Source organism: Thermobia domestica, chromosome 8 (assembly GCF_964235325.1).
Source record: "Thermobia domestica chromosome 8, izTheDome1.hap1.1, whole genome shotgun sequence".
Taxonomy (NCBI): domain Eukaryota; kingdom Metazoa; phylum Arthropoda; class Insecta; order Zygentoma; family Lepismatidae; genus Thermobia; species Thermobia domestica.
Window position 1 is genome coordinate 224,452,998 of NC_137461.1, and position 17,633 is coordinate 224,470,630.

A 17,633-nucleotide genomic window follows, 5' to 3' on the forward strand; every position below is an offset into this window, starting at 1 on the left:
AGCTGACTGTTTACCGACAGCTGCAAGGCTTACGATTACCGAAATATGGGGAAATAAAGAGTGACATAATAGGAATGTGCAATTTGCAATTATTTTGAAAAATTAATTACTGACATCTAATAACAACTCCAAGAACACTTGCAATCTTAAATAAACGTACATTTCTATGGAGTTTGGGAGTTTCATGGGGTTCGTGAAACTCATTTTAAATATTTCCAAAATATGACCTAACAAAGTTCTGAAAATCATTACAGATATGTGTTTACAGAAAACAGCAAATCGGGATACCTAACGGCTTACAGAGACTCCCTTACATAAAACCGACACCATAGGAGTGGGGGGGTATGCGTACTAGGCGGTACAATTTCGAAAAATTAATTACTAAGGCCTAACAACAACTCCCAGAATGTTCTAATCCGAAACAAATGTACATCCTTATGGGGTTACGGCATACCATGGAGTTTGTACAACTATTAATTTATAGCCTACATATTTCCAAAATATTTCTTAACAAAGTTTTGAAGAACGTTGCAGACATGTATCCAACGAAAACTGGAATTCGATATATCTAACAGCTATCAAGATATCAAATGAAAGATATGCACCATACAATTATGTTAGATGGTAAAATTTTTGAAACCTATGAAAAAATCAAAGACAGGCTTCTCAAATTCACGTCGCCTTACATTCACACTTATCAGCACGGCTTTCTACCGAAAAGCTCAAGTCTCACAAACTTAAGTACTCTTCTTTCCTGTGCAGTTCAATGCATAAATAACAATACTCAATTAGATGTCATTTATTTTGATTGCTCCAAGGCCTTTGATATTGTCAGTCACATTCTTCTTCTCCACAAGCTTTTCAATAGGTTTAATGTACATCGCAAATTTCTCTCTTTAATCACAAGCTATCTGAAGGGCCGTAAACAAAAAGTTGTTTTTTCAGGGGCGTCTTCTAACCCCCAACCTGTGACCTTGATGGTGCCTCAGGGAAGCGTACTAGGGCCCCTGCTATTTGTCCTGTATATAGACGATCTCTACTTTCACTTATCAGCTAATCCTAGTGGCCTTTTACTTTTTGCTGCCGATTGCAAATTATATAGAGAAATATCATGTTTCCATGATGCAATTGCCCTACAGGAAGACATAAATTATTTTGTAGACTGTTGTGAAATGTGGCAATTGAAACTTAACAGTAAGAAATGTGACAGTATTACAATTACTCTGAAAAAGTCTCCTGTTCCCTCCAAATATCATATTAACGATTCCCCTATAACACATTCTGCTAGTCATAATGATCTTGGTGTCATCTTTGATTCGAAACTCTCGTTCTCTGGCCACATCTGCTCTATAGTTAAGAAATCAATGCGTGTGCTGGGGCTTCTTTACCGATTCACTGTGGCATCATTAGCAACATTCTATAAAACTCTAATAGCACCAAAGATCGAATACTGCTCTCTCATATGGGCCATGGCCGCACCTCCACATCTTTCTAGACTTGAGTCTGTTCTCAATTTCTTTATTGCAATAGTACGTTTTCGTGTTCCTGCACTTTGAATATTACCTAAGGAGGAAATTCTGCGATATCTTAGTATCCAGACGCCGGAAGTACGCAGAAATAACTCTGATCTGAAGTGAAAATGAAATGAAATGAAATGAAATCTGTGAGTTTTACGTCCCACGGTTATGCCGGTTAGGCTAAAGGAGACGGTGATGATGAATAATGAATGAATTGGTGGAATGAAGAAAGTGGGAGGAAACGGGAGAACCTCGAGAAAACCCACGCACATTGTGTTTGTCCACCACAAAGTTCACTTGGCGGGGGCTGAGATCGAACCCGGGACCCCAAGCACCAGAGGTGAACGCTCTACCACTGAGCCACCAAGGCCCCTTCTGATCTGAAGTTTCTTCATAAGATAGTTAATGGGAACCTAAGATCAGAAACCCTACTTCAGCAACTATCCTTAAGTGTCCCTTTCCGCAAAACCCGGAATACACACCTATTCCATCTTGCACGCCCTAGGTTGACAATTATTCAGAGGTCTCTTTTTAACCGAGTACCGAACTATTGTAATAATCAAACTAGTGAGGTGGACACTTTTTCGAGCTACCCGGTGTTTGAAAGAGCAATAAAACGCATGCTGGCCAAATAATATTACTTGTGCACTCTTTGGTGATAACTGTGCTGTTACTGTTGTTATTATTTATTTTATTGTTTTATCCCTTTTCTCTTTTGTTTCCTCCTCTTTTTGTTTTCTCCTCCTCTTTCTTTTCCTGCTTGTTAACATTTCCTTGTGTAAAATGGCGCAATTATGCTGTATCTGGGAATCTGTTCAATAAATATAAACCGGTCACGGAAGTTTAAGAAGACTCCAAAAGCAATTTCACCCTAAAGTAATTAGGTATCTACATAGGATTTTAGATTATCATATAATCTGGCAAAATCAAGGTTAAATTTTAAATGTTTTTAAAAATAGGCTATATCTTTACATGTTAAAAGTGTGTTAGAAATACAGTTACAGTTAACGGTTAGAGAAGCACCTTGAAATAAATGCGTGTTAGATGTCAGAATTTCGGAAACAATTATTAATGCTAAAAAAAATTAAATATGATGGTTCCTCTATGGGTTCAGTGAGTAGCTCAGTACAATTTCCATCGAAAGACTAGTTCTAAGTTTTCTTCGGGAAGTTTCAAGATTGCATCGAATTGTGTAAAACAGCAGAAATTCGTGTCAATATCTAATATAGCAAATGAGTAAGGAATTATATATTTCATGACATCATAAAAATAGAGACCCTTATGGATTTGAACTTTTGGGTTTTTGCTATAAGGAGAAAAATTTCAGAAAACTAATATGTGTTCCTTAATAAATAATTTAATGGGCGTTCTGCCGTTAAGTGTGATCGTATCTCTAAAGGTTAAGTGAGTACCTCAGTATAATTTCTTTAAAAAAATAAATAAATAAATAAAAAACTATTTCAGTACGTGATTTTCATGGAAGTTTAAAGAATTCATAGGGCTTAATAACACAGTAAAACCTCTATCTCATAGTAAGCGAGATATTAACAATTATATTTTTGATGACGTCATAGACTATTGTATATATTATTTTGTGGATATATAATATACAAATTGTTAGCAAGACAAAATTTAATAAGTAACAAGTTTAATATCCGCAAAACGAGGAAGAAAGGAAAAACTACTACTCATTATTTAGGCTTATCACTCTTTTCACTGAATGAACCTTTCTAAAAAAAAAAAAAAAAAAAAAAAAACCACTTATTGTTCTTTACTTTATCAAAGAATTCACTGCAAGTCATTGCCAAGTTCAGTTTGCACAGCATTAGTCCTCTCACTGTTGACTTATCCATTAATCTTCTCTTTGGAAAAAAGCGCTAGAGGTTGTTAAATAACTTTACGGCTAGAAACTAAATTTCTTCAACTGACAGGGACTAAACACGAAATCAGCCGGGACAACCCCTCAAAACTGAGACGTCTGGCAAGCCTAACTATGTGGAAGGTCTTGAAAACAAGTCGTAAGAGTTTTCCAGATACTATCTGACTCAATTTCTACATCTGTATATTCATTGTCTTTAAGTCATTCACTAATACTACCTGGCTCATTTTCTACATTTTATATTCTTCATTCTCTTTAAGTTATTCACTAATACTATCTGGCTCACTTTCTACATCTTTATATTCATTGTTTTGAAGTTATTCACTAATACTATCTAGCTCACTTTCTACGTTCTTCATATTATTCATTGTATTTAAGTTATTTGCTAATAAGTTATCTTTCATTATTATGAACTTTGAGAAGAGTCAAGTTATCACCTCTATTTGATGAGCGCAAAGAAATGTCTGTGAAATAAACAATTGAAGTATTATTTAGAATTACGACGCACACTCATGTCCAAAATTATTGTCGCATATCTATAACTGTCTTCTTGTAAGAATATAATTTGATAATGATTTTGCAGGGTACTTTTAATACTATGTGTATAATCTGGAAATCTATATATGTGGTAAATTTCATAGAAAAAGAATTATAAATACGAAAATTAGAATAAGTAAAACAAAATGTTGCTAAATGGACAAGAAGGTTTTATTTTCGTTTTATTGTTCTTATTTACTGCTCTTTTGACATGAAATTTGCCATATACATGTCTTTTCCGATTATACACACACTAATATTATAAGAAATACCGGGCGAATTAGTTATCAAATTATATTCCTAGAACAGCGTAATTATAGACATGCGACAATAATTTTGGACATGAGTGTACCTAAAAGTAATAATCATATTACATATATAAACACGTCAACGAATATTTTACGGCAATCCACGGCTTCTTGGTAGACCTACAAGGTTAGGAATCGCTGTTATAACATACTTATAATAATAATGTGATTTAAAAGAATGTTTGAAGTTAACATCCTTGAACAGTTTTGCATATTAGAACTGATCCTATGCTTGATATAATGTTATGCATGACGCAAATTTAAGTAAAAAGTGATCCATAGAATTAATATATTTATGCTAAATCTCATTGGTAAAATGTACTTCCATAATGAAGCAATAAATACAATAAGAAATTATAGGAAAACGAAACGACTGCAGGATATGAACAAATAAAGCTAAAATCATAGTTGTCTCACCAATACTATCAGAAAAGTATATTCGTCAAGTCTCAATTATTGTTTCAGATTGTAAACGTAATGTTTCCAGATATTAATTTCGGCCGAACTAGTCTTCCACTTCATTCGGCTGCCAACGTCACTGCAACCGGGTTGATCGACGTGATAGCGGCGCTGAAGGTCATACGCCAGTTCGCTTGCCGCGTACTATAGCCTCATTTCTCATACATTTATAACTTAGGGTGTCTTATATCTTTCTATTTAACATCCCTCGTTAGGCTAAGGGAGATGAATTAAGGCAAGTGAATGATGATGGAAGAATTGGTGGAATGAGAATGTGAGAGAGAAACGAGATTTCCCCGAGAAAACCCTGTGGAGGCTCGAAATCTTATGTGTTTTCTTTACAGAATTATGTTTCGAAATATGTTGACATGTTCTTTGAGTAAGTAAAATTACTGGAAAGGTATTAAAACATATTGGTCCTTATGCAGAGTCGTTTCGATGTGTGACTAGCGTCATACTAAAGGCCTGACTAATGGAGGAAACATATGTTAGTCGAAGTCTTTAGTATGGCACTAATAACGCGTCAGAACGACTCTGCATAAGGCCCATTGAATCCCAACTCAAAATTGTATGCTGCTTAAAACACTTGCGGTATACCACGTGATCACAGGTGGCATTTGTTCCTCCTCCTGCCATGTATACGCCCATGAGTAGACCATCCACGGGCAATTGTTCCATTATCTTACATGTAACTTAAAAGTCTTGGTCTCGTTTCGATTTATAAAAGCCAGTATCGATCTCGTCGAAATTTCAAGAAAAGACAAGACAGACCAAGGCTAATCAGTCTCGGCACTATCCCAAACAAGTGGGGAGGCGGAAGTGAGAAGAGAATCTAATTATGTTATGCAGATAGGTTGTTGGTTGTATAAGGAAATGAGAAAAGACTAAGCAACTGGGATGGCTTCTAATAATATTGAAATGAGGATAAGGAAAATTAAGATAAATAGAAGTGGATGCAAAGAATTCAATCACTTTTCGGAAATAATCATCCACACCCTTTCGCCAAGGCTCGCGTGTAACGTGGGTTCCTGTCACCACGGCATGGCGCGTCCTCAGGTTGCGGATCGAGGAGAAGGCCTCTAGATATAGAGGTTAGCTGCGAATATACTGAATAAGCAGTCGCGGACAGCCGACTGGGAGTGGTCCTCCAACTTGGGGGTTTGGGTAAGGCTAACAACCTCATCCTGTAAAAAAAAAAAAAAAAAAAAAAAAAAAAAAAAAAAAAACCACTTGTTCAGAAATATTCACAAAAGCCTCGGACAAGGACTGATAACTTGGCACGACCTCAGCAAAAGAAAATGGACATGAGATTTCGAACATGGAATATTAGAAGTCTTTATAGGGCAGGTGCGTTAAAATCCGTAACGAGTGAGTTAGAGAAATACAGGATGGACCTAGTAGGAGTTCAGGAAGTTGGGTGGGAAGGAAATAGATCTGTGAATTCCGGAAATTTTACGTTCTTCTACGGGGAAGGAAATAAAAATCACCAGTTAGGAACAAGGTTTTTCGTTCACAAACGAATATTACCAGCAATTAAACGGGTTGAATTTGTTACTGACAGACTTTCTTTTATTACTCTTAAGGGACGGTGGTATTATATTATTGTTTTAAATGTACATGCCCCAACTGAAGATAAAGATGATGATATAAAAGACAGTTTTTACGAAGAAGTGGAACGGATATATGACCAACTCCCGCGATACCATATGAAAATTCTATTAGGGGATTTCAATGCGAAGGTAGGACGAGAGGATATTTTCAAACCGATTATAGGGAACGAAAGTCTGTATAAGGAAAGTAATGACAACGGTGTTATACTCGTGAACTTTGCAACATCCAAAAACCTAATCGTGAAGAGTACAAAATTCCCACATCGCGACGTTCATAAATACACTTGGACATCACCAGACGGAAAAACACATAATCAAATTGATCACGTTTTAGTAGATAGAAGAAGGCAATCTAGCATAATAGATGTCCGGTCGTTTAGAGGGGCTGATTGTGACACTGATCACTACCTGGTAGCAGCGATAATACGAGAGAGATTATCGTTGAATAAAGGTAATATTCATTGTCCGAAAACGGAGAGATTCAATTTAAGAAATTAGAAGAGAGTCAGGTAAGAGAGGAATACCAGATTGAGGTTTCGAATAGATTCTCGGCTTTAGAAGATTCGGAGTGCACTAGTGTTGAGGATACCTGGATTGAAATTAGAGATAGCATTAAAATTTCACCAAAAGAAAAATTGGGACACGCGGAAATACGTAGGAACAAACCATGGTTCGACCAGGAATGCATTAAAATAACAGAGAAGAGAAAACAGGCAAAATTACGCTGGCTACAAAATCCGAATGAAATAACTACAAAAAATTTCGCAGATATCAGGCGGGAAACTTCCAAAACTTTTAGAACAAAGAAACGCGATTTTTTGAAAGCTAAAATTAAGGAACTTTAGTAGAAATAAAAACATCCGGGACATGTATAAGGGGATCAGCGAATTTAAGAATGGCTATCAACCTCGTGCTTATATATTAAAGAAATCTGACGGTACAGTTCTCACTGATACGGATAGCATCTTAAATAGATGGAAAGATTTCTTTGACGATTTACTTAACACGCAACCAAAAACTAGTGTGCGTGGGGAAAAGGAGATACACACCGCAGAACCGTATATTCCAGAACCCAACTGAATAGAAGTAGAAACCACTGTAAAGAAATTAAAGAAACACAAATCTCCGGGTGTAGATGAAATTCCGGCTGAGTTAATTTTAGCTGGAGGCGAAAAATTGTGGAACAAGATACACAAACTCATTCTCCTTATCTGGAACAAGGAAGAATTGCCACAAGAGTGGAAAGAATCAATCAGTGTTCCAATTCACAAGAAAGGCGACAAAACTGACTGTAATAATTATCGAGGCATTTCTCTTCTGTCAACATCCTATAAAATCCTTTCAAATAGTCTATTAGCAAGATGGCCCCATACGCAGGTAAAATTATTGGAGATTATCAGTGCGGATTTAGACGAAATCCATCAACTATCGACCAAATATTTAGCGTTCTCCAAATACTCGAAAAAAGTGGGAATACAATACCCCGGTATATCAACTATTTATTGATTTTAGAAAGGCGTATGACTCGGTTAGGAGAGAAACATTATACAACGTTCTTACAGAACTTGGAATGCCGAGAAAGCTAATTAGATTAATTAAGATATGTTTAAATGAATCCCAAAGTAAAGTCCGGGTAGGAAAATTTTTGTCCATGAGCTTTCACGTCGAAAATGGCCTGAAACGAGGAGATGCGTTGTCGTCATTATTATTTAACTTTGTTCTGGAATACGCTATAAGGAAAATCAAAGATAGCAACCAAGGTCTAGAGTTGAACGTTATTCACCAGGTTATGGCATATGCTGATGATGTAAATTTAATAGGGGATGATAAGAGAACAATAGAAAGAAATGCAGAAATCTTATTAAACGCTTGCAGGAACATGGGTTTAGAAGTAAATGCAGAGAAAACTAAATGCATCGAAGTGCGTCGGGACCGTAATACAGCAAATTATGGATGCGTTAAAATATTAAATAATACTTTTGATAAAGTGGATAGTTTCAAATATCCAGGATCAGTATTAACAGAGGAAAATCATATTCACGAAGAAATTAAATGTCGACTAAAAGTAGGGTATTCGTGTTACTGTACGGTTGAAAATCTCCTGTCGTCGCGAATTCTGTCGAGGAATCTTAAAATATATAAAACGATAATCATGCCTGTTGTTCTGTATGGTTGCGAAAACATGATCGCTTACTCTGCGGGAAGAACATAGACTGAAACATAGGCGTGCGCAACGTGGGTGCCATGGGTGCCTTGGCACTCCCATTAGACAAACTTTTTTATGTAGAATTAATACAAACTGAGAAGAGATTACGTGTAATTTATTTCCCGTCTGCATGTGTGCCGTGCGTCGCCGACGCAGCGTCGGGTGCAATGACGCTATCTTTCCTTAGGGGAAACGGGGGGAGGACGACATTCCATATGGTGGTACTTTAGATCTGGCACCCACATTCCCAATGTCCTGCGCACGCTAGTGAACTGAAAGTATTTGAGAACAAGATCCTGAGACGAATATTCGGACCCAAGAGGAACGGGAATGGGGAATGGCGAAAACTTCATAACGAGGAACTACATAATTTATACGGTTTGTTAGGGTCGTCAAGTCTAGGAGGCTTAGGTGGGCGGATCATGTAGCTAGAATGGAAGAAAGTAGAAACGCTTTCAAAGTCTTGACTAGAACAATCGGAAAACGACCATTAGGAAGACCTAGGCACAGATGGGAGGACAATATTAAGATGGATCTCGCAGAGATTGGAATACAAAGTAGAAACTGGATGTAGTTAGCTAAGGATAGAAGTCAATGGAGGGCTTTTGTGAACGCAGCATTGAACCTCCGGGTTCCATAGGCCATAGAGTTAGTTAGTTTAGTTAGTTTTGTTCGCCTAGGCTCTCTCGCTTAGCAATAGAATTCAACAGTATTTACTCACGCGTTTCGTAATATATATATATATTAACAAATCCAATACTCCACTGGTTCCCAAAATGGCAGGCTACCCTGAGACGCATGAAAGAAAATCAAGACGGCACAGATTATTGAAATACCATTAATTGCAAAATTATTTTTAGATTATAAAGGCGTCAGATTTTTTGTTTTGAACCACGATTAGCTAATCTTTGTATTAAACAAACTTCCAATTATGTGCTGAGATTTTGTTTCACTGATTTCAATATGTACTCTAAAGAGCAGGAAAAAAAAAAGTTGGAAGTTTTCGAAACGTGGACATGGAGAAAAAAAGAGAGAATTAGCTGGGTTTAACGGAAAACGAAAGAGGTGTTAGAAATGGTAGTAGTAAGGAAGAAAAGAAGAATTTTAGATGTAATTAAGAGGAGGAAGAGGAACTGGTTGGGACATTGGCTGAGGGACGTGCTATAGGGTATGGTGGAAGTAAAGAGAGGGAGAGGTGAAGGAGAATGAATGTATTAAAACAGAAAATTGCTACGTTAAGACGAAGAGACAAGCTGAGGATCACCGTACATCGAAGCTTCTCAGTTGCAGCAAGGGATCTACCAATAATGGCAGAACAGCTATGATGATGATGATGAGTATATATTTAGCAACATTGCCCCCCCCCCCAAAAAAAAAGAGAAAAAATAAAGTAATAATGATTATAACCAAACGTCTTAATATCTTAAAATAATTTGAGTGAAAACTGAAAACGACTCAACTACCTATGTCTTTTCTGTGAACTTAATTCATATAAATACTTTTGACCTATATTAGAAATACAAAATGACGACATCAAAGTTTAAGTTATTTGAAATAACTGTACAAAATCACTCTCACTTGTAAATATGGATTATTTATTGTTGTATAATGTTATATCGCTCAATCCTCGATGTACCGTATACACTGGGAAAACAAAACGTATGTGGCGTACGTAAAAACGTAGGTTACATGTGGAAATCCTGTAGTTCTTGGACTTAAATTACTGCAAACGTATATCTGAAAAAGTATATTTTGCACGTTCTTTCCGTGTAAGTGTTCGAATAAACGTACTTGCTGTACGAACGAAAGAACTGTATATAGGCTGTCAGGATCTCACATACAGATGAACGTATGTAACATATAGCTGACATATATAACATACGTATATGTAAGTAATATACGGAAGACTGTTAGATGTCAGACATCCTGCACGGTGTAACACATAGGCTGGAAAGAGGGTAGTATTTATGTAGCATATGTAACATGCTCCATACTAATTTCTGTAGTAAACAAAAAGATCCCGTATATTTGTACAATATACCGGTGTCCAGATAGCGGATTTTTCTCAGTGTACCTAAGGAGGCTAAAAGTTATATTGATAAACAATTATTCAACGTATAACTATCCGCCCATGAAATCAAACTTGCGGTCACATATACTAAGTTTTTGTCAATGTCATGAAAATGTTATTTAGATATTTTATGAGCACACGTGAAAAATTTCCATCGGATGCTTGAACCTTGGAGCCAAGACCATACCCATGTAGTCGGCACCTATGGTGTATGGAATTGCCGATGTTCAATACTACATTTCTCTTTAGTTTTGGAAGAACACCACTAATTTGGTTTGAAATGAAATATCTAGTTTAATTACCCATGATTATGCACCGAAGCTAAGGGAAACGGTGATGATGAGAAATGAATGAAATGGTGGAATGAAGAAAACGGGAAACCCCGAAAAAAACCCACACACGATGTTTGTCCACCAAAAAAGCTCACGTATAACAAGCTAGGATCGAATCAGAGAACCCCCGCACCAGAAGTGAATACTCTGCCACTGAGCTGGTACTTGTGCAAGACTCTTGCGCAAGAGCTTTGGTCTTGGTCTTGCAGGTATGGTCTTGGTCTTGCATCGGGATTCCTGGTCTTAGTCTTGCATGCAAGACTCTTGCAGACACTGCAAGACCAAAACTCTTGCGCTCATCACTACTAATCAAGATATTAATAAATTTATTTTTCCGGTTTTATCTGTAAGGTGTGTTTTACAATTTCGTTTATTCATGCTTTGGATAGAACCAACGGTTTTTCGGAAAATTTAACATAAACATTCAAAAGTAACATATTTTGTCCTTAATATTTTCTTTTTTGCTCTGTATCTCCCCAATGAGTTGAGATATGGAAAGAACACCCCTAATTAAATGTGTAGAGCATTATATTATCTTTCCAATGGTACCAATATTGTTAGGTTTACTTCCAGAAGTAGCCGTACATCGAGGTAAGTTTGAAGGCAAGTGCACTTTGATTCGAGTGCTGGTGGTCCGAATGGCACCATTAAATTTCAGCTTACGTGAGACAATAAAGGTTTTGTTTCCGAAATAAAAGCTGATTTTCCCCCTATATTTGAAGATCAGTTCTCACCCTTCTCCCTTGAGCTCTTCTGCACGGCCATGAACATTTCTAGATCTCCGGTCACTTGATACGACCCTGCGTTAAGGATCACAAAATTTTGAGATAAGTACAGATGTCTTTTACAGTGTTAAAATCTATTTACAGTTGATATTCAGGATGATTCCGATTTTTCAACTCTATTTGTATGCGGTATTTCCACCGGTCGTTTATATAAAACAATAATATATATATATATATATATATATATATATATATATATATATATATATATATATATATATATATATATATATATATATATATATATGTATATATATATATATATATACAGACTGTCCCATAATTCGTGTGTAAACTTTAATTTCATAGTACTCAGAACTGGTAAAAGCTAGAACTGTGAAATTTGCAGGCAATTTAGAGGAAGGTCAGAAGATTTGTTTGATAGCAAAATTAGATCGCGGGTATTATTGTTTGCGGAGTTACAGGGTCAAAGGTCAAAATGCGATTTTTTCCTTACGGGATTTCAATGTTAAATAGTAGTCTCACATGCCATTTTTTTAAATATCTATCTCCGGTAGCCAAAATTGGTATATCGACATAAATTCTGATCCGAAATAATGTGATAACGAGAAATTTGGGCAATCGTGACCCGGTGACCTCTAGCAGGTCATCTGTGACCCTTGAAGAAAAAGCTCCCTTTTCAACAGCTTATTGTACACAACTAATTCAGTTGAAGATAATGTTAAAAACACATATGCACAAAGGATCTACTGAACATCCTTTTTAGCAAAACGAAGAGGTCAGCAATATCATCAGAGGTCAAAGGTCACGTAGTTAAAATGTCATATTTGATGTGTTAACAAATAAGAAACTGTGACATTGGAAATAATGCTTTGAAGTGCCATAGAACACATGCATAATGATCCTTCCAACGAGTGTGTATGGGCATAGGGAAAAGGTCATCATAAGAGGTCATGTTTGATGTTTGAGACCTTTGACCTTTTATGACATTGTTGACCTTTTTCCTATGCCCATATACACCAATTCGAAGGACCTTTTATGCATGTGTTCCATGGTAGCTCAAATCATTTTTCAAACGTCACAGTTTCATAGTTGCTAACACATCAAACATGAAATTTTAACTGCGTGACCTTTGACCTCTTATGATGGCCTTTTCCCTATGCCCATACACACTCGTTGGAAGGATCATTATGCATGTGTTCTATGGCACTTCAAAGCATTATTTCCAATGTCACAGTTTCTTATTTGTTAACACATCAAATATGACATTTTAACTACGTGACCTTTGACCTCTGATGATATTGCTGACCTCTTCGTTTTGCTAAAAAGGATGTTCAGTAGATCCTTTGTGCATATGTGTTTTTAACATTATCTTCAACTAAATTAGTTGTGTACAATAAGCTGTTGAAAAGGGAGCTTTTTCTTCAAGGGTCACAGATGACCTGCTAGAGGTCACCGGGTCACGATTGCCCAAATTTCTCGTTATCACATTATTTCGGATCAGAATTTATGTCGATATACCAATTTTGGCTACCGGAGATAGATATTCAAAAAAATGACATGTGAGACTACTATTTAACATTGAAATCCCATAAGGAAAAAATCGCATTTTGACCTTTGACCCTGTAAATCCGCAAACAATAATACCCGCGATCTAATTTTGCTATCAAACAAATCTTCTGACCTTCCTCTAAATTGCCTGCAAATTTCACAGTTCTAGCTTTTACCAGTTCTGAGTACTATGAAATTAAAGTTTACACACGAATTATGGGACAGTCTGTATATAACAATACATTTCGACTTAAGTTGATTTAGTATTTCGATTTGTATATTACGTATAATTCATTTCATGATTGGGCCGAGGTGACGGATGCGCATTTAGTGTAAGAGGTTCTAGATTTGAAACGGGTCCACACCACACCACATGAGATTTCTGACGTACAAATGCTGTATGCATTGTTTTTCTCGGGGCTTTCCTGTTTCTCTCTAGCCGATTCACATCTTCCTTCATTCGCGTCTGATTTTTATTATCCTGCAATCAGCCACGTCAGTGACGAATGGCTGTTTCAGTTGTTCAAGCATTTCATTTCACTGGGGGACTTGCATTGAGCAGGATCAAGTGTAGTAAATTTTCCTTTTTGTTTTCATAATTCGTTTAAATATTGCATACTCATACGCGTGTTAATATTACGTTTTCATAAATATGTAACATATATAATACTACATATTCTTATATATTACATATTTCTTACATTTTAAGCGATTTTTGTTACATATTTATTTAGGGGGTTGATATTACATAAAAATCCGGACTCTAGTGATAATCAATAAGAGTACTATATAGTTTCCTTCCTGAATCAACAACTAAATTATGCACAGGGGTGTTGTATTCTAATTTGTTTTTGAGTATCTAGCTAATACTAATGTTTTATCTATTTCAAGACTGAAACTAACGCATCTTTAATAAAAGATTTTGCTTAAATCCGCACTGATAATATCCAATTATTTTATCATACTAATATGGGTACAATTTTATCAAAATTTGATAAGATTTTATCGAATGCTGACACAAAGAAGGAAAGTTTTTAGTTTATTATAGCATTTTGTATATAAGTAACCAAGAAAGTTCTGTCGCTGTTTGTGGAGGTCTGTGTTCAATTGGCCCTCACACCGTGATTTGAATGCGAATGGAGATAAAGCGGAGGTCAGTTGTTGGTGTGGGTATATCCAACATTACCGCCTGATTGTGATAGTTCAGTTACACCGTGAAATTGCATGAGGACAGAGTAAACATTGGGCCTCCACAGAGCGTCATAAGGACGTGTATGCTGTACGAGTTCAAACTGGGGTCAAACGCCGCTGCAGCGGGGTGGAAGATATGCCAGACCTTCGTTTTGGGTGTCATGACTACGCGGACAGTGCAGCGGTGGTTTAACAAGTTTAAGGACGGTCACGAACACTCAAAGACGCACCACGTGCCGGAAGATCAACACATGTACAAAATGAAGATCTTCAGGCAGCAATTGAGGCGAACAGTGGCCAGACATGTGAAGGAACTGGGACTACAATTCAGCGTGAGTGGAGAAACCATTTGGCAACACCTCCATCAACTTCGGAACCACTACAAGTTGAGTCGATGGGTCCCATATGAGTCCGAGCCAGAAAGCAACGCGAGCAGACACCTGCGTATCTTGGCTTTCTCATCTAAGGAAGGAGCCATTTCTGGACATGGTGTTGACGTGTAATGAGAAGAGGGTCCTGTATGAAGCCCTACAGTGCCGCCGTCATTGATTAGCATCCAATAAACTGGTTCTAAACAGCCGAAACCAGCACTGCAGCAGGAGGTCCTCCTGTGTGTTTGATGAACTGCTTGCAGCATCGTGCATCGAAAACTGCTACCAGCTGGTCAGAGCATCAATGCAACTGTGTACCGTCAGCAGTTGAGTCGTGTTCAAAAAACTCAAAACTCTGAGCCAGCACTTCTGAATCGCAAAGAGGAATCCAGAACAACGCTGTTACACGACAACGATAGGCCCCACATGGCTAGAATGACCCGGGACACCATTCTACTCCTTGGATGGGAAACACTATTGCATCCACCATACTCCCTAGACATTGCACTGTCCGATTATTGCCTCTTTCATTCACTGGACAATCACCTCAGAGGACGCCAGTTCAAATCCCTTGTAGAGGTACAAAATGCTCTTGATACATTCTTCGCTTCACGGCCCACCAAGTTTTACCCCGATGGAACCCATGGCCTTCCAGAACGTTGGCAGAAGGTCGTCGATGCTGATGGCCACTATTTCTGATCCTCCAGGTACGTCTTAGGTGACCTTATATGTTTGAAAGTGATGGGTGAAAAAGTGACAGAATTTTCTTGGTTACCTTATAAAAATATATTTCTCACTTTCTACTTTTTTCATATTTTTCATTGCCTAAATTCACTAAAATTAAAAAAGTGGAGGTGAGCTACTCGAATACCCTTAAGAGAGAATAAGAAAAAAGAATAAGGCTAGAAGAGTAAAGAATAGTATATAGAGTTAGTTGTAAAGAATGAATATGAAGCACTTTGAGGGACATGGGAAAATTAAAGAACAAACAAAACATAAATATGACGTGAGATTAAAAAGAATTAAGTGATTTTTGGATTGGACTTGAGTTTAGCGTCCTGTCAGCACCAAGGCTATGTGGGACGCGGACCTACAGCTTAACGTGGAATCCGAACCACATGAGCTTCCAGCGGGAATTGAACCCCGATCTCCCGCGCCAAAGATATTAACTATATAGCCACGAGGCAGTAGCGGTTTTTAAGGTGTTCTTTGGGGCTGAAGCCACACAAAAAAATATCAGAGCAAGAGGAATTTGACGTCATTCACACTAAAAAAAAATGTTGAGAATTTTGATGAAGTGATAAATAAGTCTTCTCTGAATTATGAAAATGGATGATCGAGGCTTCCTCTTGTGTTTGGTTTCAGATATTAACAGCTGGTCTTTCCAATTACTAGTGCTGATGGCCTTATCAGCCATCCCGAACTAAGTTGTAAACAGACACCTACAGCCATAAACCGTAATCGTCTCATACCTACTATAAAGACAATTATGCTGTGTGGCAGGAAAAACATTCCAGTGTGAGCACACCATGATGGAAAACCTCTAATATCAGATGGCGTAACTCATAAAAACGAGGGAAAATTTCGAGCTTTACTCCGATTTAAAGTTGATACAGGAAAGCCATTTAAGCACAGCTCCTCAAAATGCAAAATTTTTGGCAAATCAATTAAAAATTATATAGAATGTTGTGGGTTTTCATTGATTGCAGACGAAACTCGGGATTCAAGTACAATTGAATAAATCAGTTTTTGTGTTAGATATTTAGATATCGAAGAAACCAGAAATGTTCTTATGGTTTATAGAAGCAGATAATGTTACTGGTGAGGGTCTCATTAAAATTATCCTTAAACAAATTGAAGAGTGGATTGTATTTGTCATATTTGAGGTGTCAAGCATATAATGTTGGGTTGCAGGAAAGTGTAAGGGGGTACAAGCTTGTCTGAAAGAATTACAGCCACTATCTTTATTCATTCACTGTGTCACCAGTTAAATCTGCCCCTTACACACGCAACCTCTGAGCAGAATATAAGGAATATGCTAGGGACTGTATCAAACGTGCTTAACTTCATAAGAGACTCACCTCAAAGAACTGAAAAAATAAAACATTAGTGAAGTGAATCCTGGAAACAAGCACAATAAACTGAAATCCTTATGTGAAACACGTTTTATTGAATGCCATGATGCCCTTATTTTCTTCCTTGACATGTAAAATGTAGTTATGGCATTTTTCGAGTCTGTTGAAGTAGTTCCATCACCAAAATCTGCTGCTCTCCTTCTTGCTGTTTTAAGGTTCGACTCCATCATTACTCTCTACATCGTAGATACAATTCTTGGGAGTGACTGTTACTTTGTCCGGTCAGCTTCAAAATCCTACCGTGGAGCTTCGTCAATGATATACCATGGCTGACAGTGTAAGTTACCCAATCAGTATCGTATTAGCAGTGATCATTATAGTAAATTCTTTAATAAGACCGAAGAGGTTGCTATTTCTCATGATGTTGATATCATATTTCCTTGAACTGTAAAACGCCAAACTCACCGTCCAAATGTAGAAGCACATACCCCACATGAAATTTCAAGATCAATGTGTATATTCCTTTTCTGGATCACCTCATAAGTGAACTGACCTCGAGATTTGGTTTAACAAACTCAAACGTAATGCCTTGTTTAGTTTGATGAACTAACCTATATGCAAGTGTATTACATATTACTATCAAATTTAAGCAGCAAAAATGACTTCCACTGTTCTAAATTATTTTGTTCCAGACCCTCTCAAAAACAATTTCTGGATCCGCCACTGCCATGATGAACCTCAAGTTATGTATGTGTACAAGAATGTAAAATAACCAGTATA